The sequence below is a fragment of the Coturnix japonica genome, chromosome 2 (assembly GCF_001577835.2).
Source record: "Coturnix japonica isolate 7356 chromosome 2, Coturnix japonica 2.1, whole genome shotgun sequence".
Taxonomy (NCBI): domain Eukaryota; kingdom Metazoa; phylum Chordata; class Aves; order Galliformes; family Phasianidae; genus Coturnix; species Coturnix japonica.
The window spans coordinates 63,964,700-63,987,302 of NC_029517.1; the positions used below are offsets into that span (position 1 = coordinate 63,964,700).

The 22,603-nt window shown below is 38.7% G+C and overlaps 1 protein-coding gene across 5 annotated transcripts in view; it reads left to right on the plus strand.

Moving 5' to 3' along the window:
- The window catches only part of FARS2 (phenylalanyl-tRNA synthetase 2, mitochondrial), a 210,384-nt gene that overhangs the window by 8,331 nt on the left and 179,450 nt on the right, over positions 1-22,603 (plus strand). For 2 of the 5 annotated variants that reach the window (XM_015854558.1, XM_015854557.2), the window contains exon 3: positions 1,927-2,028. The exons of the other annotated variants lie outside the window; for them this stretch is intronic. The gene's annotated coding sequence lies outside the window, so the exon portion shown is untranslated. The remainder of the gene's footprint in view (positions 1-1,926; positions 2,029-22,603) is intronic. 5 annotated transcript variants of the gene reach the window in all.

The window sequence follows — 22,603 nt, forward strand, 5'->3', positions numbered from 1 at the left end:
TGTAGTGCTAGAAGATAGGTATGCCTAAATAACTATGAAGTATAATTGACTATATCAATCCTAGCTGTAAACTTTAACATAACCAGAGCACAGTTGTATCAGGAAATAAGAACGGGATTAAGCAAATCCATTTTAAAACTTGACTGATATTTGAGTAGGAAGAATTTTAAATTTAATTATATTTTAAAATTTCTAATGAATATTTCTTAGCATCACTGCCTATAACTCAGAATCGCTTGTTGTAATTAAGGTAATTTTAATGTAAAGGACTACACTTTTTACCCTTAGGCTTTAAATCTAATGCTTCTTCAGCTGCTGATACAGAAAGTATTCCACAGTAAAAGCACAGTATTTTCAAATTCTGTTTTGTCTTTTGGTAATGCCCGTGCATTTGTAGTGTAGAATAAACAAAGTAAAATTGTAAAGCTTGTTAATAAAGGTTGGCTAGGCAGTTAATTCATGTGAGTTGTCTTGAATACACTTGTTTTTTAAAAGAGTGAAGTAAGTCTTTCATATTGCAGGCCAGCAACGTGTTGGAAGACTGATGAGGCAGCACAGAGACGCGATAAATTCTTGTGGGATTTTGAAGAAATAATTGTTCATCCACATGTATTTTACTGCTGGGATCAAGGAAATAACAGCAGAGTAGTTAAAGTAATATATTGAGTAAATACATTTGCTAGGAAGAACAGGATGAGGGAATAAAACTGAGAATGCTCAGCACTTCAGTCTGATGTGGTTTTTCTTTATTTTCCCCTCTGAAATTTGTATTTCTGTGGGACCAGTTGTCCTCAGACAAATACTGTGGCTGTGTGAGGCCTGCTGACAGAGCCCTTTGTCATCTTTGTGAATAGTGCTGTTTGTGTATGGACAGTGTTTTGTTGGAAGGATTGACTAGCACTTGGATATTTATGTAGTAGGTTGCTTCAGCTTGCTCCCCCCACCTTTCTGTATAGCATTCTATAGGCTAGTTGCTTTTTTCATATTTGTATTTTTTTCCCATCTTATTCATATCTACAGCCCATGTGATTTGAGATGGGATGTAAATCATGGCACAGTGTTTCTGAACAGATACTGTAATTTTATTACCTATCAGCACTTTCAGCCTCAGACTTTGTGTTAAATTTTCCATGTGAAATCAGGGGTCTTCTGCAGAAGACACTTGCACTTCAATGGGAAAATAACCAATCCTATCTTTATTTTCTGATTCAATCACTCAACAGAAAAGGGCTTCAGAAATGGGGAGTTATGCCAAAAGGGCAAAGGCTTTTGCATTATGCAAAGAAAAAGTGTCAGAGTAAGTGGGATTTACTTCTCAGTACAAGTCATAGGACTCCTTTACATGTATCAGTGGTAATGGGCTTTTGACAGTGAGCCAGCAGCAATGTTTTAAAGCAGAACAAATGCTCTCAAATATGGGTTGATTTTTTTTTTTTTTTTTTTCAGGAGCAATATTAATGTCTGGGTGAACTTCTAGGAAGCATTTTTTTACTCATATCTTAATCTGTAATGGGTTTCAGCTGAGGCAGCGCTGATAGCATCCTGCTGTTTGGTTGTTGCTGACTAATGTGTGTGGAGCGGGCCCTGCCATGATGGTGTGGGGCAGCCTGGAGGTAGGACAGGTGCCTCAATCAGGCCAAGAGATATTCTGTACCATGGGACCCCACACAGGAAGATTGTAATACTGGGGTCAGTTGGCTGGTTACTGCTTGGGGTTTGTTGAGCATCAGTTGGGTTGTGCTTGAGGTCAGTGGGAGTGTGACCTCACATTACTGATGGGCTTTGTATTGGTGCTGTGTGTTAGCCAGTTAATGGCAGTTTACTGCATTGCAGCTATGTGTGTAGTTATCATTGAATTTCTGCTTTTATTTTCCTGTTTTGGCAGTGGGTATTTATCTCAACACGCAAATTCTCTTTTGTTTCCAGTTAATTCCCCCATAACACTTGAATGTGGGAGAATGGCTGTGTGGTGCTGAGTTGCTGCTGGGTTAATCCACAGGAGCGTAGCATGGCCATCTGAGAGCACAGGTGAGAGTAATTCAGCTGTGCTCCCGGAGGGGGTGAAGCTTGACTCCACCTCCTCTAGACCTCATTTAAGGGCTGACCACCACTAAGGAAGCATCTCTTGGAGATTGCTCCTAGGTGGAGATTGCCTCAGTGGTTCCTAGCAGACTGAAGGCTTCCATACGGGTGACTTTTTCCTGTAAATAACCTGTAAATAAGGGTATTTACAACTACCACCTTTTCATTATTGTCACTGTATACTAGCAGTTGTGGCATTGCATTTGACATCTAATGGACAATTACTTGATCTGAATATTCATTTACTTTCTTTGACTCTGGATATATCTGTTAATTTTAGGAAGCCTTTTAAATTCAGTGCTGTGTTTCAAGTATGTTGGGTTGATACTTCCCATGTTCATATTCTACCATATATTGCTGCAACAGTGAACAATGTGCTACATAAATACCTTCATAATGAAGGTAAACTTGTCTGCTAGAGAAATAGTTGAAATCTTTGGCAGCTATTCATGCAGTAATAGTAGTCCATTTGCCTTCAAAACTGGGGCTATCCTCTAAAGCAGCTTAATGAAAAAAAAGTCTTTAATTGTGTAGTCAGCTGTCAAATAATTCACTTAGAATTCAGATCCAAGAGAAGATACAAAATCTGTAGACTCATGGAGTCCTCTTCACTCTCCTGCTGTTGGAGTGCTTTAGATAAAGAAGGAAGAGAACACAGTAGCAGCTAGTTGCCTGGAACTGATCCACAGAATGTTGAATTCAATGGGCATTTTTTTTTTCTTTGGCTTTGATCATCCTTGGATTGAACCTGTATGTGTGTGATTTAATTAGCAGCGAGCGTGGGAAATGCTGGTGTGTTGGCTTTTTAGTGCCTTACCTACTGCAATGGTGATCATATAAACAAACACGCTTATGTATCTGTGACAAAGGCAAGTGTTGAAATACTGACAACTGGTTTTCCTAATGGTGGCTGGATGTTCATTTAAAAGCAAGGCGTTTTATTTCTGTAGATTTAGTTTGCCAGAGAGTAAAATGGATGCAGTTATGAGTCTGAATGAGTTATAATTTGAGAATTCATGGAAGCTAGCACACTTCTGAAGTATTATAGAGTAAGTAGGAAGTGTATGCATAAATGCCAAGGATTTTTGATGTCAAATGTTTATATTATTATTTTTATTATACAATAACACATATTTACATGATAGATCATATAGAGAGTATCCCTAGTAATGCTTTCTATTTGTTTAAACATTGTAAAGTGGCATGGCTTAATCTTGGGAGGTACCTTTACATTCTACATGAGTTTCCAGATCAACCGGGGGGAACATGTTGAATTAAGCCAGGTTTGCATCACATTTGTAAGATAAGGCATTGCTCGGTCATAGTTCAGAGTAACCAAATGTCTCATCTAAGCATTTTAAACATTATGTCTTTTATAATCAACAAGATTTCTATCATAACATTGTGTTACATCACACCTTATTAGGTGAGCTGTCCCTATGCTTTAAGCTGAGGTGCTTCATGAAGTGAAGAAACTGTGCAGCGCAAGAATGGGTCTAAGGACCAACTGTGTGTATTTACACTGAACACAGAGATTCCATGTGGATCTGTTCAATGTTTGCTTTGCAAATATTGGCAGATAGACTGTAAATCATTCAGCCTCACAATACTAAGAGTTTATGAAAGCTCAGGCTTTTCTTAAGCGTTAGTTGTGTAAGTAGGAAGAGCAGGCATAAATAGCAAAGTAGGAAGTGGAATGTTAGCTTCTATTCTTTCTCAGTTTAGCAGCTGTGTGGCCTTGAATCCATCACTAAGATTTGGATACACTTTCTGTAGTTTGCAGCCAGTTCTTAGCCCAAGAAATGGGGATTCTCAAATGTTTTGTAAATGTCTGTGAAAACTACCCTAAAAATGAGGTTTATGTCAGTCAGAAGATATTAAAAGCTTAATTTTTTTTTATTTTTTTTTTCATAGAAGCATTGAAGAACTACTGAAGCAACATTAAATAGTATACAAAGAAGATGCTGTGATTGGATACAGTATATATATGTGTTTTTATATGGGTTTTATACTGCTTTACCAGGAAGAAGGTTTTTCCATACTGATGGTAACATAGCACAAAACATATCCTATTTCTGAGGTGGATGTTACTCTTAAAAGAGCACAACATGTGCTCAGGCCACTCTGATGAGTGAATGTACATGATCTACAGTGATTTTGGGGTGTATGTATTACAAAAATATCTGTGTATGCTTTAGGAGTGATCCAGACCTGGCAGAGGAATGGAGCAGGTGTTCTAAGAGGTTATTTTTTGTCTCTAGCTGCTGATAGCTGAGCTTTCATTGCTAGTTCTGCATTTCAGTTTGAGAAGGGACCTAGCTAAGATCTCTTCTGTTGTACATACCTAAAAAGGAGGTTTCAATCTTACATGTTGTGTATCTTGTAACAGCATATGATAATAACCAAGATATTATTGTACGCATTGGAAGAACTTTGAGTTTCAGGCTCCGTTTAAAAACAAAAAACAACCACAAACCTGCTGTTTGATAACAGCTGCAAGACTGTAATTAGAGAGTGGTTATCTGCTGACTAGAGTTTAGTATTTGACTTATTGTGTTTAATTATATTAGTTTTGTACTTATTTAGCTATGATGTCTACTGATTTCATATAGTCTAACATTTCCAACACTTTTCATCATTGCTCTTGAACCTCCCAGGACTTTCAAAAAAGAGGACCTTTGGAAAGTGGGGACTGACTTACCTCTCTGCCCAGAAAAATGTGCAGTCTATGTGCTATGCAAACACCTTGTGCATGTCTGGATTGACTCCACAGAGTCTCTAGTAGTCTCTGTTTCACAGAATCACAGAATGGCCTGGGTTGGGGCCTCAAGGATTATGTAGTTCCAACCCCCCTGCCTGGCAGGGCAACCAAACTTCCACATTTACTAGATCACGTTGCCCAGGGCCCCGTCCAACCTGGTCTTGAACACCTCCAAGGACGGGGCATCCACAACCTCCCTGGGCAGCTGAAATTAGACAGTTGCTTGTTTCACATTTCTGGATGATAAACTATCTGCTCCCAGTTAAATGTGTTGCTGTCCAGTGGAAACAGTGGGGATACTTTATGAACTATCTTTAAAGAAGTGAATAAATAATATGCATGTGTAATCTGCTCCCAGGGTAGTGGCTCGTTATTATCCTCCCTTATCGGGGAGGATAAATTTCTTGCTTTTGAGAACCAGAATAGTACATTCACTGATGCTGTTACGTTGTTTTGCAGCCACTTTTTGCAGACACTCTTAAGTTCAAAGTTATTCTTGCAAATTATAGTTCTTAAGTGTAGATTTAGAAAGGAATTGAAGGTTGCAAGATGGTATTTGAACATCTACTGTTAGTCCTTCTTGTTCCAGTCATCATTGGTCAGATTTCTCAGGGGGTGCCCAGATCCTAAAAGGACAGGAAGTTGCATGGGCTAGTTGAGAGAAAAAGTCTTAATAGAAGAGTGAGTCCCTATTAGTGCATCAGCTGAAGCAGAGGTATTGGGATGAATTTACTCCTTATCAGTGAATCTACAAACAGCCTTTGCTTCCAGACACAAAGGAAAGAGTTTTGTTGGTTTTGCTGTTTGGCTAAGAAAAGCTTACTCTAAGGTACTGAGGATGAGTTGTATTCCATTGTCTTTCACATCTTACAGAGGTGGAAAAGAAAATAAACATAATCTGAAGTGATTTGACAAAAAATAATGTATTTTCAAGTCATTGTTCCCCATTTGGATGTGTACAGAAACACATGCGTAGACACAAGCATACACTGTTGCAACTAAACAGGCTGCCTTTTGGAGACACGCTTTGGCTATGCATGAATTTCTGACTTTGGCAAGCCAGAATTTGGACTAAAGTGACCTTGTTCTGTTATTAGATATATTCAAAATTTGATTTAGAAAAGACAGTGGTCTGCAAAGCATATATTAGGTAATATATTTACCTTATGAAATGATGTGTTATTCTCTTAAAATGCACCACTGTGCATGATTTGCAGCTGTCAAACCATACCTGTGTAGAGCATCACTTACAATATTTAATCATGATCTTGTCACTGGATGCAAATACGTTTGCAGAAAGCCATGGTGGTATTTCCTACTAATAGCTACTAATAGGCCTTTCTTCTGATGGTGTAACCAGCATGTTCTGATGTTTATAAATAGTGATTTGCATTTGGAGCTGGGCTGTCTAGCTTATGTACTCACAGGGAACCAGAGCATTAACAGTGAGGTGTGAAGTATTCTTTCTGTAGAAAGCTGTTCATGATGATTCTTGAGGAAAGAGGGTAATGTTCTCTGTTGATCCTAAACTATGTGGAATCCTGGATATGAACAAACTTTGTCCTGGGGGATTTGTACCAGCTGTGATGGCTGCTATATGGTGCAATTGGTCCTGTGATTTTTCTGCTCATTATTATCGTTTCATCATGGAAAACTGGGTGCTCCAAGGTAAGATTGGGTCAACAGAGGAATGAAGAACCACTACATGAGGAGCATCTGGTTTGTTTTGCTCATTTATTTGCTTTGCTTGGGGAGGCTTCCTCATTTTCCAAGCTGGCCAGAAAGTCTAGCAGAAATATCTAAAAGTAAAATAAATAAATAACTCACCATAGCACACTGTATTAGGGCTAAGTAATTAAAATAGATACAAATGCTTAGAGTGGATGCACGAACAGTGTTAAATGATGGTTGAACTGACAAAGTTCTTTGCTGCTATAGGAGGATGTTAGAGTGGGAGCTGAACCAGAGCCAGCATCTGCAAAGGATTAATGCTTTTAATTTGTTCTTTTGGTGTGGCTAAAATTATCCCATTTCAGATGTCCACTCTCTTATGAGGAAGTCTTTTAAATCAGTTGAATGCTATACTATACTCTGATCAAATGTGAATGCAAGGCAGACTAAAGAAGTAAAGTAAATTGTGAAACTAAGATTAGAGATTTACATGAAGTTTTCCTGCAGTTTTGCAAACTACTTGTGAAATAAAATACTGAAACTTTGCTGTCTTTTATTTCTTTCTCAGCAGTTTTTTAGCATAGTGGAATCTCCTTGGAAGCTAAAGTTTAGGGATGTTTCTGCTTAGGAAATTATAATGTCATCTTACGTAAATGATGTTATGCACACTAGAGGCAGGATGCTCTGCTCTGGGATGTCTCAACAAGCTCACTGTGCAATATTAAATGGTCCCAGTGGTCGGTCAGTACAGATCAGTGATATGACTGTAGCTTTTTCCTTTTCACATTGTGAACAATTTAGTGTTTGGTAAAATGAGAACGTGGTATATCTTTAAATAATTTTTGGTTAGGACTGTTTGTGTACAAGCCTTAGTGGAAAGGAAATTATATTAATATGATAACTTTGTTTCAAAAATAGTTGTGAATATGTAGATGTGGACAAGTTTGTGATTGAATTGCTTTTATTGATCTGATAGAATTGATGGTGTCAATGCAAAGTTGGTGTGTTGTTTTGTTTTTTTTTTTTGGCTGTATTTGTCATGTGCAAAAAAAAATATATTGTTCTGAAACAGAAGATCAGTCCTGAAGCATTTGTATTTCTGTTACAAGCTCATGGTATCCTGTGTTCCATCAGAAAAGGGATGGCCAGCAGGGACAAGGAGGTGGTTGTCCCCCTCTACTCAGCTCTTGTGAGGCTCCATTTGGAGTACTGCGTCCTGTCTGGAGTCCCCAGTATAAGAAAGACAGCTGTTGGAGGAGACAGCATGTCCAGAGGAGGGCCATGAAGATGATCAGAGTGCTGGAGCACCTCCCCTATAAAGACAGGCTGAGGGAGCTGGGCTTGTTCAGCCTGGAGAAGGCTGCAAGGTGACCTCATAGCAGCCTTTCAGTACCTAAAGGGAGCCTATAAACAGGAATCACAGAATGACCCGGGTTGGAAGGGACCTCAAGGATCATGTAGTTCCAACCTCCCTGCCTGGCAGGGCCACCAAACATACACCTTTACTAGATCAGGTTGCCCAGGGCCCCGTCCAACCTGGTCTTGAACACCTCCAAGGACGGGGCATCCACAACCTCCCTGGGCAGCCTGTTCCAGGGCCTAACCACTCTCCTAGTGTGAGAGGAGAGGAGTCAACTCTTTGAAAGGGGAGATAATAGCAGGACAAGGGGAAATGGATTTAAGTTGAAGGAGGGAAGATTTAGGTTGGATGTTGGGGGAAGCTCCTCTCAGAGGGAGTGGCAAGGTGCTGGAACAGGCTACCCAGAGCTCTGGTAGATGCTCTATCCCTGGAAGTATTCAAGGTTAGGTTGGGTGGTGCCCAGGGCAGCCTGGACTAGTATTAAATATGGAGGTTGGTGGCCCTGCCTGTGGCAGGGAGGTTGGAGATTCATGATCCTTGAGGTCCCTTCCAACCTGGGTCGTTCTGTGTTTCAGTTCTAATAAAAACCAAAATCTGACAATTGGTACAGGTTAGTGCTAATAAAAAGCCATTTTACTTTCAGACACATGAAACAAACAGCTGTGCTTTAGTTTTCATCTTTCTTTCTTTTTGTAGTGATACTCTGGCAGACCCATGTAGTGCCCCTTGTATCTTCTGTTGGCTCTGACCAACTTTCTCAATTCACATTTAGTATCAGCTGGAGGATTTTACGTGTAACTGCTCAGTGTGGCCAGCAGAGGAGGTAAACTGAGTTTATGCCTCATGTCTCCGTGAATGGAAGTACTTTCAACTTATCTCAAAAGGAATACAGACTTTTTAAACTTCTAACTACCCCTCCTGTGTAGAGCTGTTGTTATCAGTTCATTTAGTTGGCCAGCAATATCTTTTTTAAAGGCAATTTGAAGGCAGCAATGATTGTAGAGCTTTTGTTTATTTAGAAGGAAGTTGTTGGAGCTATCTGTTGTCATGAATTCTTAAAGCTACTGAATTGCCACGTGCTTCCAAGGGTTATCTTAAAGAATTACTGTGTTCAGGGCAAGTAGCTGTAAATCTCTAATGTGAAAATAAATATTTTAAGCCAACAGGCCTGCTGAAAGCGTGTGAGTAGAGCCGAGGGAATTGTATTCTTTTATATTGTTTTTTCTAGTGAGGGTTATTTATCAGGGTGAGCAGATGGACACTACTCATTTTTGGCATTCATTGATAAGCCTGCTACCTCTCCAGGTGGCTCAACAACAAAAAAAAATAACGCTGTGGCACTGTTCCCATTTTATTTTTATTCCTCTCAGACTAGTTAGTCACCTATCTCTGTTCTACTCATTTACAGCCATCTGCTGGAGCTGGTTTTGTTATTTTCCTTTTTTTTTTTTTTTTCCCCCTTCATTCTAAAATCACCAAGGAATCTCCAATAAGAGCTGATAGGAAGTCTTTGCATGTTTTGAATTGGGATCAATTATATCTTTCAATTGTTTTCTCTTTACTCAGCTTGTGACTTTAATTTTCATCAGCCAGTCGTAGAATGGTATAGGTTGGAAGGGACTTTAAACACCACAGAGTCCCAGCCCCCTGCTGTGGGCAGAGCTGCTACCCAATAAATCAGACTCCCCAGGGCCCTACCCAACCTAGCCTCAAAGATCTTCTGGGATGGGGCACCCACAGCTTCTCTGAGCAACCTGTTCCCTTACTATCCTCTGAGTGAAGAATTCCTAATTAACATCTAACCTAAATTTTTTCCTCTTTTAATTTAATCCCTTTTAATGCAGTCCTTGGCAGAGCTAATCTCAAGGAGCTCTCCCAGTCTGTATATATATATCTGAGATTACCAACACTCTATGCTTAGCCTTTTCTGAGCCCACTTCCAGCTGTTATTCATCTCATGCTTCTTGTGATAGCTATCAGATCACAGTTCTGTAGTTGCACCACAGTTTCCATCTTTTCCTGCTTCTTTCCCATGCTGTAAGCATTGGTGTAGAATCACTTCAGCTAGGCTATCAGCCTCATTGCCTTCTTAAATTCCTTTGGACAAATGAGGTTCCCCTTGCTGTTTCCCAGAGAGAGCATTTGTTGGTCCTTCTCTATTAGAAGTACATCCCTTGTCTTTATGGGTGTACTGCATGGAACATTAAATTATTCTTCTCTTTGTGGGCTTTTCCACCTTTTTTCATAATTAATGTAGTAGTTTTCTTACTTTCACTGAATTATTCTAAAATAATGAGGAATGAGTGAGAAACCACTCTCAGGTGCATTTGTTTTCATAGTAATCTACCTTGAAGACAACCTTGAAGATCACCAATGCCAGCCAATCTTACCTGCCAAGTTTCATCAGTAAACCTTGTGCTACATCCACACATCTTTAATTACTCTATTAAATAGGGACTTCACCATTTCCCTGGACAACCTATTCTAATGTTTGACCACCTTCTCTGTAAAGAAATTCTTAACATCCATCTAAACCTGCTGCAACTTGAGGCTGTTTGCTTACATCCCATCATATGTCACCTGAGAAAAGAGTCTGAAACTCTCATCACTGCAATTACCTTTCCCGAAGTTGTAGTGAGCTGTAAGGTCTCCCTTTCTCCTCCTTTTCTCCGAACCAAACCCCAGTTCTTTCAGTTATACCTTGTAAGCCTTGTTTTCTTGTTCATCCACCAGCTTTATTGCTCTTTTCTACACACTCGGTATTCTCCTTGAAGTGAAGGGCCCTAAACTGAGCACAGTATTCAAGTTGTAATCCCTGTGGTGCAACGTATACCACCTATCTGTTTAAGGAAATGTATGAAGACCCCCTTGTTACTGGATTATTATCTACCCTTAGTCCTGTTTTTGCCTTGCTGTTTTAATAAACAGTGGTCCATTATCTAAGGTAGGGCCTATCTAATAAATTATTTCTTTAAATCAAGGCTGATGTGTAACAATAATACTGAAGTGTTTCTACAGTCATTTATTTAATAATATAGAAATAACAATGTTTTAAAAGAGTAATAAAATAATATGGTCAAAGTGTAGGTATTCACAGAGTGCTTTGAGTCAGCATTTTAAACAGGTTTTTTGTGATTTAGTGAAAGCTGCTCCTTTGCCTCAATTGAGGCAAATTTGAGAGAGAATATCTGTCACTTCTAAATTTTCCTTGCTGCTGCTACACATCTTTATTTATGTTTGAAGCATTCCTCTTTACCACCAGTCCTCTACTTAGTGCTTTTACAAGCAGTTGGGCTCAGTCCCCCTGTCAGTTAAACAAGTGCAGCTACATGGAGCATCTGACCCATAGGTCAGTGTTCTGTCTTTCACTCGTAAAGGGCTGAGATCCTGAAATTATGATCTACAGAAGAAGCGCTGCATGGTAGAGAGGGAATGACATGCTAATGTTGGAGATCTTTGAATTAAACTTATATTCCTTTTTCAGAAGGAGAGATGAAAATAATAAATAAAAAAATTTCGAGTGACTGTAAGAAAGGCTGTTCAAAGAGTCAGTAAATAGAAGACAGTGTGCATGAACCATTAGGTTTTTGCTCCTTAAAACGTGTTTTTTCTCCTTCTTGTTTTTGTCTTTAATACCACATTGCAACAATGTTACTGATGTGAAAGTAAGATGGAAGATTATATTGTCTAGATTGACAATGTGATTAGGACAGTCAGAGGAATTTCATTTGTTTTGTCTAGTAACTTACAGCCAGGGCAGGGAACATCCTTCAGAGAGATGTTCAGACTTTAGCTAAGGGCAGTTATATCACGTGCTCCAAGATAATTTCAAAGAAAAAAAATCAGATAGTGGAGTTCTTCCATTAGAGAAGAGAATAAATGAGTAGTGCTGCTTAATCAAATATACAGAATAAAGCAGTTGAGTTTGAAGGGACTATCTAGATCATCTAGTCCAACTGTTTCACAGCTAGCCAAAAGCTAAACAGTAGTTAATAGGGGCATTATTGAAATGCCTCTTGTATACAATGTGTATGTGCACATGTGTATATACATTTACATGTATTTATGTACACAGGTGTGCAAGTAGTATTGACATGATTGTACTCTGCAGCAAAATGAGCGATCTCCTAAATAGTATCTACCTCAAACCAATATGTGTTGATAAATTACAGGGTTATTCTTGACCCTGCTCCCTACCCCAGCTTTGCCTGAACTACTATTTTTCCTCCCCAGGTATGTGAATTTGCACAGCTTGTATGGGCTGAACTTTTCACATATTTTCTCCTTTCCTCACAGATATTGAAAGTGATCAGTGAATTCTCATATATCCAAACCAAGGTTACAAACTGTACATGCTGCTTTTGCAAGAAATGTAAACAATTAAATTACACTTCCTATTGTCAGAGCTTGCTCTTCAGTTCATGTGTGGTAATGCTCATTAAATTACAGATGGGTAGTTTCAAACCATGATTTATTTTTCATGTATCTCAAGCGAAGTTCTAATGTTGGTGGTTGCAGTTGCCAGCCACCTTTGTTGTTAATGTTTGTTTAACATTCAAGGCCCTGTTTGAAGATAGAGTTGGAGTCTTACAAATCTACAAACGTTTGCAAATAATAAAGCATTCAAAATAATTCACTTGGAAACATTTTGTTTGTTCTTCTGTGCTAGAAAAATAAGTAATTCATGTTTCTAAGTTTCTTTCATAAGGAATGGATGTGTACAAAATAAAGCTCAGTCTCTGCTTTCATCCTTATATTCCAAAAGCTGGAGACTTTAAGCAGAATGCCACTGGATATAAGATACTTGAGATAGATTTGATGATGAAAGGACAGGAATGCATGGAGGCTTCTGCTTTTTATTTTCCAAACTGGGAAGAGGGTGAATCTTGTGTTTCTTTGGTCTCAAAACCAGAGGCCAAACTTACCTTAAGATGCCTGACTTATACTTTTTCTCTTATTATCTTAAAGAAAAAAGTACTTTCAGTGGAAAAATGTGTCTTGCTTCCTTTATTCCCTTCAAATAAAAAACAAACACCAAGTCAGTACCCCCTTCCTAGGTAGAAACAAATCAACAACTAAAATTTATCTGACTTTCTCTTTTTAATCTCCACAGTTATTCAGTTTTCTATCAGTGTTTTAGTGCTTGTTGTCTCCCTAAAAACTCTACAAACTTTCTGAAGTAGTTAGCACAAGTTACATAACCTGTGAATTGTGGAAGACACTTCAACTAGTGAAGTTTGTGATATGTAGATAGAGGCTTCTGAGATTAACCTGAAGGATTAAAGCATTGCCGCTATCGTTCCTGCCTTGTGTGAGGTGAAGAAATGGTGACCTGCTCATTAGATAAGGGATAGTATTTAGACTGGAAAAGTTGTTCTGTTTCCATGATACTTCTGCAGTGAAACTGCTAGTTGCTTGTGGATTCTTAATAGGCTCCTAAATAAAGAGAAGAAAAAATAGGAGCGGCATATAGGCTACTGCAATAAAGATAAGTGTAATAGCACTGGAAGGTAGATGTACCAAAATAATGCTTTCTCTAATTGGGCATGCATGTGGTATGTATTACAGGTTAATCTGAGACAAAAAAATTGGAAGGATACTATTGGATTGCAGGGCAAGAACAGTCTTGTTTTTGTTCTGATATTTCATTTTCTAAATTTTTTCTTTGGTTAATTCAATACACTGTGTAATGAGAGGGAGAAGCTTCTCCAGGGAGAGATTTAGAGCCAGTTCCCCACTGGGAACAGCAATCTATTTAGAATCCTAGAATCATTGTAGAAGATCTCCAAGATCATTCAGTCCTACACCCACTTATCCACCAGTATTTCCCCACTAACCCATGTTCCTCAGTACAGTGTCTAAACAGTTCTTGAACACCTCCAGGTACAGTGACTCCACCACCTCCCTGGACAGCCCCTTCCAGCATCTAACCATTCTTATTTAAAAGAAATTTTTCCTTGTACACAACCTTAATCTCTCCTAGTGTAACTTGAGGCCATCTCCTCTAGTCCTGTTAGTAGTTACGTTGGAGAAGCCAAACCCCACCTTACTACAGCTTCCTTTCAGGTAGTTGTACGGAGCTATGAGGTCTCCTCTGAGCCTCCCTCTTCTTCAGAGAAAACAATCCTAGATCCCTCAGCCATTCATCATAAGACACTCCAGACCACTCACAGCTTCACTGTCCTTCTCTGAACACACTCCAGAGCCTCATCAGCTTTCTTGTAGTGAGGGTCCCAAAACTAAACCTAGTACTTAAGAAGTGGCCTCACCAGTACTGAGTGCAGAAGGATGATCACTTCTTTGCCCCTTCTGGCAACACTATTTCTAATACAAGTCAGGGTGTTGTTGGCCTTTTTGGCCACCTGAGCACACTGCTGGCTCATGTGTTCAGCCAAATGTTGATCAACACCCATAGGTCCATTTCTTCCACACAGTCTTCCAGCTTCTATGCTCCAAGCATTGCCTGGGGTTGTTGTGACCAAAATGCAGAACCCAGTGCTCAGCCTTGCTGAATTTCATCCCCTTGGCCTCAGCCCAGCTTTCCCATATCCCTCTGTAGGGCCTTCCTACCCCCAGGCAGGTAGAAACTTCCTCTCAACTTTGTGTCACAGAAGGAAAACCAACTTACAGCACAGAAAGATGATTTCTGTTTTTCAGGATGCTGTATATTCTGCTGAAGCTAATAGAAGGAAGTGTTTAGTTTAAAGCATTACACAACTATTTGAAAGTACGAATGCTTTTCTGGGATGCTGACAGGTCAAACAGCAGCTTGCAGATGAGGAAATAGAGACTAGGGGAGGAGTGAGATCATGTGTGTGAGCTTGTATGTGTATCACAGCTGTATACAAGCATCTTTTCTTGAGGGGGAAGACATATATACGTAGCATGCCCTAGTTGGATTAAAAAGTTGAATAGAAGCAATGAAACATAAGGACACTGTAGAACTCTAAATGCAGTTTTTGCATTTCTTGCAGCATATAAAACAAGTGCGGACTTTTCCTCTCCTTTTCATATAAGGCCTCCATCCCTTCTTATTCACACCTTACTGCACTGTCTGCTAACACCCTCTAGATGGTGTTGGGGGATACAGGCATGTTGAGTTTCTCTCAACTCTTAAGTTGCACAGTTTTTTTTTTGTTTTTTTTTTTTTTTTTTTTTAAAAATAATGTTATTTTTGACAAAGTGTTGGCATAATTGTAGGTGGTGTTTGAGCCAGTGTGGATTTAAACAGATGAGGAAATCAAATGCAGTCATGAAGAAAGTGGTCTGTTACTCTTTATCTAAAACATAGTGTATCATAGAATGTTATTCTATAAGGAACTGTGAGCACATAACAGAATATTCCCATGGTACACATCCCTGGAGGGGGATTACATAGGTTTTTTGACTTTGTTTTTTTTTTTTTTATTTTGGATGTTTCTCTTTGTTTCTCGAAAGCGATGTGTCAGAGCTCCACAGTTCCCTTTTCTTAGCACAGCTCCAACTTACTACAACTTCTCTTCAGTAGAGTGAAACAGTCTCCTTACATGATTATATTGTTCTTTTGATTTCACCTGCTCTGTTTCTTGAACCAACAAAATAACTAATCACCCACTTCTGCCAGTAAGTTGAAGGGGAGGAAGTGCCACTGCAAGAACATTTTTGACTTGCCATACACAAGGATGAAAACCAGCGTTGCTGTTTTGTTATTCCCAATTTGTCTATTCACTGTTTGTCCTTATAGACAAAAATCTTAAAAATACTGAAGGGACAGCTTTTGAGTAGTCATCTTTTCCCTTGAAAATCCCCAAATATTTTAGAATGATACAAAACATGCTGTTTTGACTCTTTAATTGTTACTGTATAGTGGGGACATGCTGCTTTGTGTTCCATGTAGTATACTAAATAAGCTGTTACTGTGCAGGTGTAACATTAGCCATACAGTATTCTACAGGAAATGATGCCAACAAAAAGACTGTACCCCAATTACTGCATCATTATCCACATATTTTCATAGGACAGTGAACACTTTGTAAGATGGTACGTTGGCTGTCACTGAGGCTGGTGGTGAACCTTGAGTAGAAAGCAACATCCTCTGTTTATGAAGCAGCATGCTATAAGAGAAAGCATGCAATACTGACACCTCTAGGGCCAGAGCACTGAACAGTCAGATGCTTAACAGTTACATAGTTTATGACAGCTTCTTCCATGTGTTCTGAATAAATCGGTGGCATTAGATGGGAATGATGCAATAGTAGTTCCTGTTTGCTTTTACTACCATGCCACAAGGATTGCTGGTGACCAGAAACACTACATTCTCATTTCATAAGCTTAACTGAAGACAGTGTACTTCAAGAAGATTTTTATATTATGGTTTCCTATTCTTGATGTAACCTGCTTTTTATTTTTACAAAGACACTTAATTTAGACACTACTATACAATTCATTGAGTTTAGCTTAGCTATGCTATTGGTCCTTAGAAGCAGAGGAACTGTTACTGGTAAGTTCCTTGTGATGCTAAACAGAGCATTATTAGGAATAGCAGTGATCACATATAGAAAAAATTCAACCCATCTAACTGGTGATGAGAGTCTCCTGGTTGTAGAAGATCCATTTCTCAGAAAGCAGCCTTCACCCAGGAGATACGGTAGGGAGGCTGGCCCTTAAATGAGCCCTGGGGTGGTGGGCCTGGGTCCACTCCTTCTGGTCAGGTGGGAAGCACAGGTGGATTGTTTGCACCTGTGTTTCCTGGACCAGCCACCCCTTTCACCCATATACTTAATCATCAGTTCACATCATATCATAACAGCTCCCCTACATATATGTTGATCTAATTTTCACCTTTAAAGTTGGGAGCGGGATAAATTAGTCCTGAATATAAATAAATCAGTATGCTGAAAGCAGCGTAATATATCTTGTATTTCTGCTTTCCACTTCATTAGCTGGAAGGAACCCAGGTTAATTGAGAGTTGGAACTCTATTCCAGACTGTCATCTTTAGAGAGAAATCAGTTTTCCTAAGAGCATCACGAGCTGATTGTTAGGGAAGACACTTATAAAGATCTTCCTTTGATGCACATGAGAAGTCATTCATGTGAGCTAGCAGCCTGCTGCCCATCAGTATGAAACTTAACAACTTTCCTTCTGGTCTTGGAAGAGAATGCAAACCAGGACACAGTCAAGCTGAATTGATTTAAGTCATAATTAAAACAGGTTCTTTAAAGGAGTAGGCAATCTTGTGTACTTTTAGTATTATTTTCTTGAAAATCCCTGACTCTTACTGGTTGGAAAAACTGAAAAAAATATTTACACGTCTTTATTATTTAAAATGATGACTGATAATCTTGTTATTTATCTGCTACTGGTTAATGTTGGTTTAGGGCATATACAGTTGTGTTTAGATGGAAATGTGAATTTGTTTAGAACTACAGAAACCTAATGCCACATACGCTTTCCTTCAAAGTGTATTGCGTGTTTTAAAACTAATAGAGTAGACTAAGCAAAGGAAGCATCTTTAGGGAATAAAGCAGGTTGTTTCTGGGTTTTAAGGCCTTCTAGTTCACGTAGTTAATGTATATCATCCTGAGAAGGAAAAGTGCACGTGTTTTTGGTCTAATGAGCCCTTAATGACTTTCGTCTGACACTGTGCGTGGAATATAGTGATGTATGATTTTTGAAGTGGCAGAAAAAGACCAATTTTTTTATACAGTTATTGCGACCTGTGTTTTATTATGATAATAAGTATCCCGTAATGTAAACAGATACTTGTTCTATTGTGCAGGTAGTTCGTATCCCTGAGCTTTGTCCTTTTGTTGATGGGTTTTAAGAATTTAGTACACAAAATACTAGTTTTCCTAAAGTAGAAGGAAAAGTATGAAGGAACTTGCTATGAAATGGCTCTGCTGTTTTCACTCGTGTCTCTTTGGTTGTGTGCTGCTTGTGATGAGAACTGCGTGTGCATGTATGGAGCATAGAATGGTAAATTTCAATGCAGATTTCTTGGCCTTTCCTGAACCGTCAGGTATCTCCTCTCTTAGGGTCTCATCCTCCCATTTTCTTTGGGCTTCTTCCACCAAAAAGGCTGTGGGACTCTCTCTTCTCTGCATCAGAATTAAACAAAGAGTACGTCAGATTTCACACCACCTTAAATTCAGATCTATGCAGTGAATCTCCATCCCTTAGTTGTGTTTTATGTAGTAAAACCCCAAGATATCTGACCATTAGGAGGAGTCAGTAACAACTGAAGCAAAGGGTTGCTGTGACTGTTATAACATGATCGCCTTCCGTGCTGTTTTACTGGTGTATTCTGGTGATGAATTGGGCCTAAGATACATAAGGACAAATAAAAATAATGGAATAAAGTATAAATATATTGCTCTATAAATCTTGCTCAGAGTGTGCAGTATCTGAAAGGTTTATATATGTAATACCTAAGTGCTAGCAGCTTGTATACTGAAGTGGATTCAAAGAGATGCCTGCAAGTTTGATTACCTTGCTAACTGACAAAATCTGATTCCCATATTTTGGTGAAATTAAAATTAAGGTAAGTGTTAAAGAAATGTTTGGACAGTTATTAGCTGCTGGAGAGGGGAAGAGGAGTTCTGCAGTTATTAAGCTTTCCACTAATGTCTGAAATCACCTCCTCTACTCAAACCTGTGAAGACTATAATTTCTGAATTGGAGATTTTTGTCGAAGTTAATGTTGTTGATTATCTTTCTTCAGAGATCAGTTCCGAATGACTCTCTCTCTGTGTATTTATATATATATGTATCTATGCATTTATACAGGAATATACATTCTGGTATTCACGAGGAGTGCTTTGCAGAGATTGAGTACTCATTTTGAGGGTGAAATCACCTCACTTTGGGGTGATTCTTAGGAGTTTTGAAGATGGCTTACCACATAATGAAGGACCCGTGTTTGTTTTGATTCCTCTGTGATCAGAAGGCTTTTGGCTCTGCTGAGTATTTTCATTAAGCCATTAATAGATATGCTTTAAAACTTCATGTCTCGTATGCACACATTCAATACTGCTGATAACTGCCATGGCCAAATCTGACATGCTAATTAAACAAACAGATGCCATTCAGATGGTAAAAGCCTGTTCTAAACCAAAAGACTGTTAGAAAAGTACTTGAAAAGGGAAATGAACATTTTTATTGAAGTTGTTATTCAGCTTTTACTGTAAATTGTTATTATTCTGCAGTACGACTGCTGCTTCATCATCTGTCAGTAGATCTTTCTAGGGCCAAATCTTTCCAACCTCAGTAGTGCTGCTGGAATCAGCTCCATAAAAGATTCAGAGAGGTGCGATGGTGCAGTTAGCATTTGGATAGCTTCAAGTTTGAGTTTATGCTCAAATTCAAGTGGAATTGTGCATGAGAGTCTAGTCAGAAGTCCTAAGTTGTGTGAGATAACTCTGGAGCAGAACTGAAGTCTTCTGCGGTTTCAGTATGTCTGCAAGTAACTGCTGAAGCTTCATTTTTCTCAATTACAAAGTAACTTTATTTTACCCTGTGCTTGTATCCTCTGTGAGCTCAGGGAAGGGTCTTGTGCGGCGAAATGCTGAGCAGAGTGGAATTGGTTTATGATTTTAGTGGAGAATGAAAAATCAAGTAGAGTCTCAGCTGCTGCCAATAAAGACTTGGCAGGGGAGGAAAGGAATTCTTGGTTAACAAATGGAAACTCTAGGAGAGTTGAGACCCCAACTGACCTGTGAACAAACTCCCCAGCATTACATATGTGAAGCAACGCAGCTTAACATTGTTAGTGCAAATATTCCCTATGTGTCTCTATGCTTTATTATTATTATTATTATTATTTAATTGCAGCATTGATCAAAATAAGCTGTTGAAGATTTAAGCCAACAGAGTAGTGATGGTTACGTCACAGGGTATAAAAGTTTTAACACTGCTTCTTAGTGTGACTGGCGTTACTTGTGAATCACAACGGGTAATCTTAAGATCATGTCAATATGATCTTTATGTTATGTACTCACTGTTGTGTTTGATATACAGCACACCAAAAATGTTTTACAGAAAAGAAGTTTATTTACTAACTGTTTAGAGAGCTTTGCATTTTTATTGGAGATGGTTTTCATTTCCCTCATCTGTAAATCTAGACTCTTTAGTTATTCTTTTGCTGTATATAGTCCAGAAAAGAAGATATTTTAGTGTGCATTCAAAGCCTGTAGTAATTACTTGTAGTAAAATATAGTACCTAAACAAAGTGTTCTTAAGATTTAGTACCTTAAAAGTATAGGAAATAAAAACATATGCTCTGTAGTGAATAGAAAGTGGTATTCTACTTTTTCTCATATTAAAAATATGTAACTTTTTGTAGAGTCACGAGATAGGTTTTTAAAACAGGTTCATGATTTATAAGGTATTGTTGCCTGTCCTGTTCCTAAAGTCAGAATTGTTCTTGAAGAGAAAAGCCTTAATTTTTGTGTAAAAACATGAAAACTGGAAATGGCTGTGAGAAAGGCTATCTGGAAAGTAATATGATCTATTTATTTATACCTGTAAGGGATGGAATTCATTTAAAGTAACTTAAACATTTAAGAAGATTTGGAGGTATGGTAGGTTCAGTTGGTTTCCAAGAATCGTAGCCTACACGATCTGTAAGGATGTTCCAGAAGGATCACCTGATTCCTGCTCATTGTCTCCTATTAAAGGTCTAGAAGTTGCACTGTACATGTACACAGCCTAATGTGATTAACACTGACATTTCTGCTGGCGTTGCAATCATTTTGGTGGGAATTTGTGTCTAGAGCACCTACAAAACTTTAAGACATATGGGATGAAATTATGGAGAAACCTACCCCAAACTGGTTTTTCTGCCTGTCCTATACCATGGATAAAGCTCAAGGGTCTAATGGAAATGCAACCGTAATGTATTTTAACTAAGTCAAATATCGTTGGTGCTGTGTACAATCAGCAAGCAGTGTCTGAGTGACTTTCATACAAAACATCACTGAGAGACTGTGTTGTAATAGGAGGAGAATGCTGTGTGTTCTGTTTACTGATAGTACACAGCTGCTTGTGTCTTCTTTTTAAAGACTGTGAGTATTTGTACTCTTGCCAGTTAATTTGAGAGTAGGAATGGCAGTGAGTGGAATAAAATATGGAAAATAATGCTGTGTTTTATGTAACACCTGCCATACTCTAGAACGCTAAAGCACTTGCTGAATAAATGCTGAGACAGATGAAGTATGACAGTGACTAAGCAAATACATCACCTGCTAAAGTTTCAACAATATAAACAGCATAAAGCTATTAGCACCATTAAAATTGCTACTGAAAGAAAGACTTGCCTAGACCTATAAGGGGTAAGCCTCTGTTATGTCTTTCCTTCTGTTTGATTTTTCTGTATGATAATGGCTTTTTTTTTTCCTTCTTAAATCACATTATGAACTTGTTTTCAGTTCGTGGTCTATTATAACTCCATGCCTTCATCTGAAGCCCCTGCCATCCAGCCACTTGCTGTGCAGTTGATTATCTGCTGAAGTACAAAAACTTGCACTTGCCCCTGCTGAATCTTTCTGTTATTTTACTGTCCACTTGACAGTCTAGGTTGACAGAATCATTTTGAATTTCAGCCTGTTATCCAGCATAGCTGCAGTGTCAGCTCTTGATGATCTGCAGAGTTAAGCATATTCTCTGTTCAGGTATGTAGGTTGCTTGTGAAAATACCGCCTGAAACTAGTTCTGGTCCTTGCAAAAACCCACTCAGTACCTTTCTTCATTTTTGACAGAGAGCTAGTGACAGTTCGGGGGGTGGGAGGGGAAGGGGGTGTCCTTAAATCAACAAATTTTGCCTCTATAGTAATCTGATATAGAGTAGATTATTTGTCTTTTCTTTTGTAGTGCAAGCATGGAAGGTAAATGAGGAGTCTCCTAGTTCCACATGCCTTTACTATCTTCTCCCCACTGCATTCTCAATGGGATAGAAGAAAATGTGAATGTTTTAATGAGACTGTACTATAAGAAATGGAAATAATTATTCCCAAGTGTAAAGTGGGACTTACTGCTTAGAAATGATCTTACAGTAGAGAATGAGAAGATAATGTGGAGATGCTTGTTTGCACCTTAGTAACTCCATGTTTGCTGGTAGCTGGGTGATCAAATCCAGGTATTCTGGGGCTGTTTTAATAGCTTCAGTGATCAAAGCTGTGCTTTCTGAGGTTGGATACCTGAAATTAGTGGATACCTGTAAAATGTGCAGGTCACAGTTGGACTCAGAGAAAGCTGAGATCTGAGGGAGACATTTGTGTGCAGGCCTTACTTTCTACTGTGTAACATAGTATAATGCTTTGTTGTTATATAATATACTCTTAAAATTATTCATCATTTGTACTTATAGAAAGAAATATGAGCTCAATCGTATGTTATGAAAACACTGTGACATGCTGAAAAATGCATAGAATTCAGTGTATTTTGTGGCAAGGGCCAACTGTGGTTGCATGACGTTGCTAGTCATGAAGTCCTCAGTAGTCCCATCATCAATATTTCACTGGTGTTGTCATGCTTGTTTGTGGTATCGGAACAAACATTGACGAGGATGAATCCAGATCTGCAGTTAATTCTGCTAATTGCCCACAGATTGCTAATAACAGCCTTGAGACTTTTGAGAGAAGGAAATGGTAGAAGTTAAGTTGATAGATGTCCTGACTGCACTGAATTTGATGCTGGTGGAATTTGAACCGAATGAAGTGTGGATACCATTAGTAGGGAGGTTAATACGCTAGT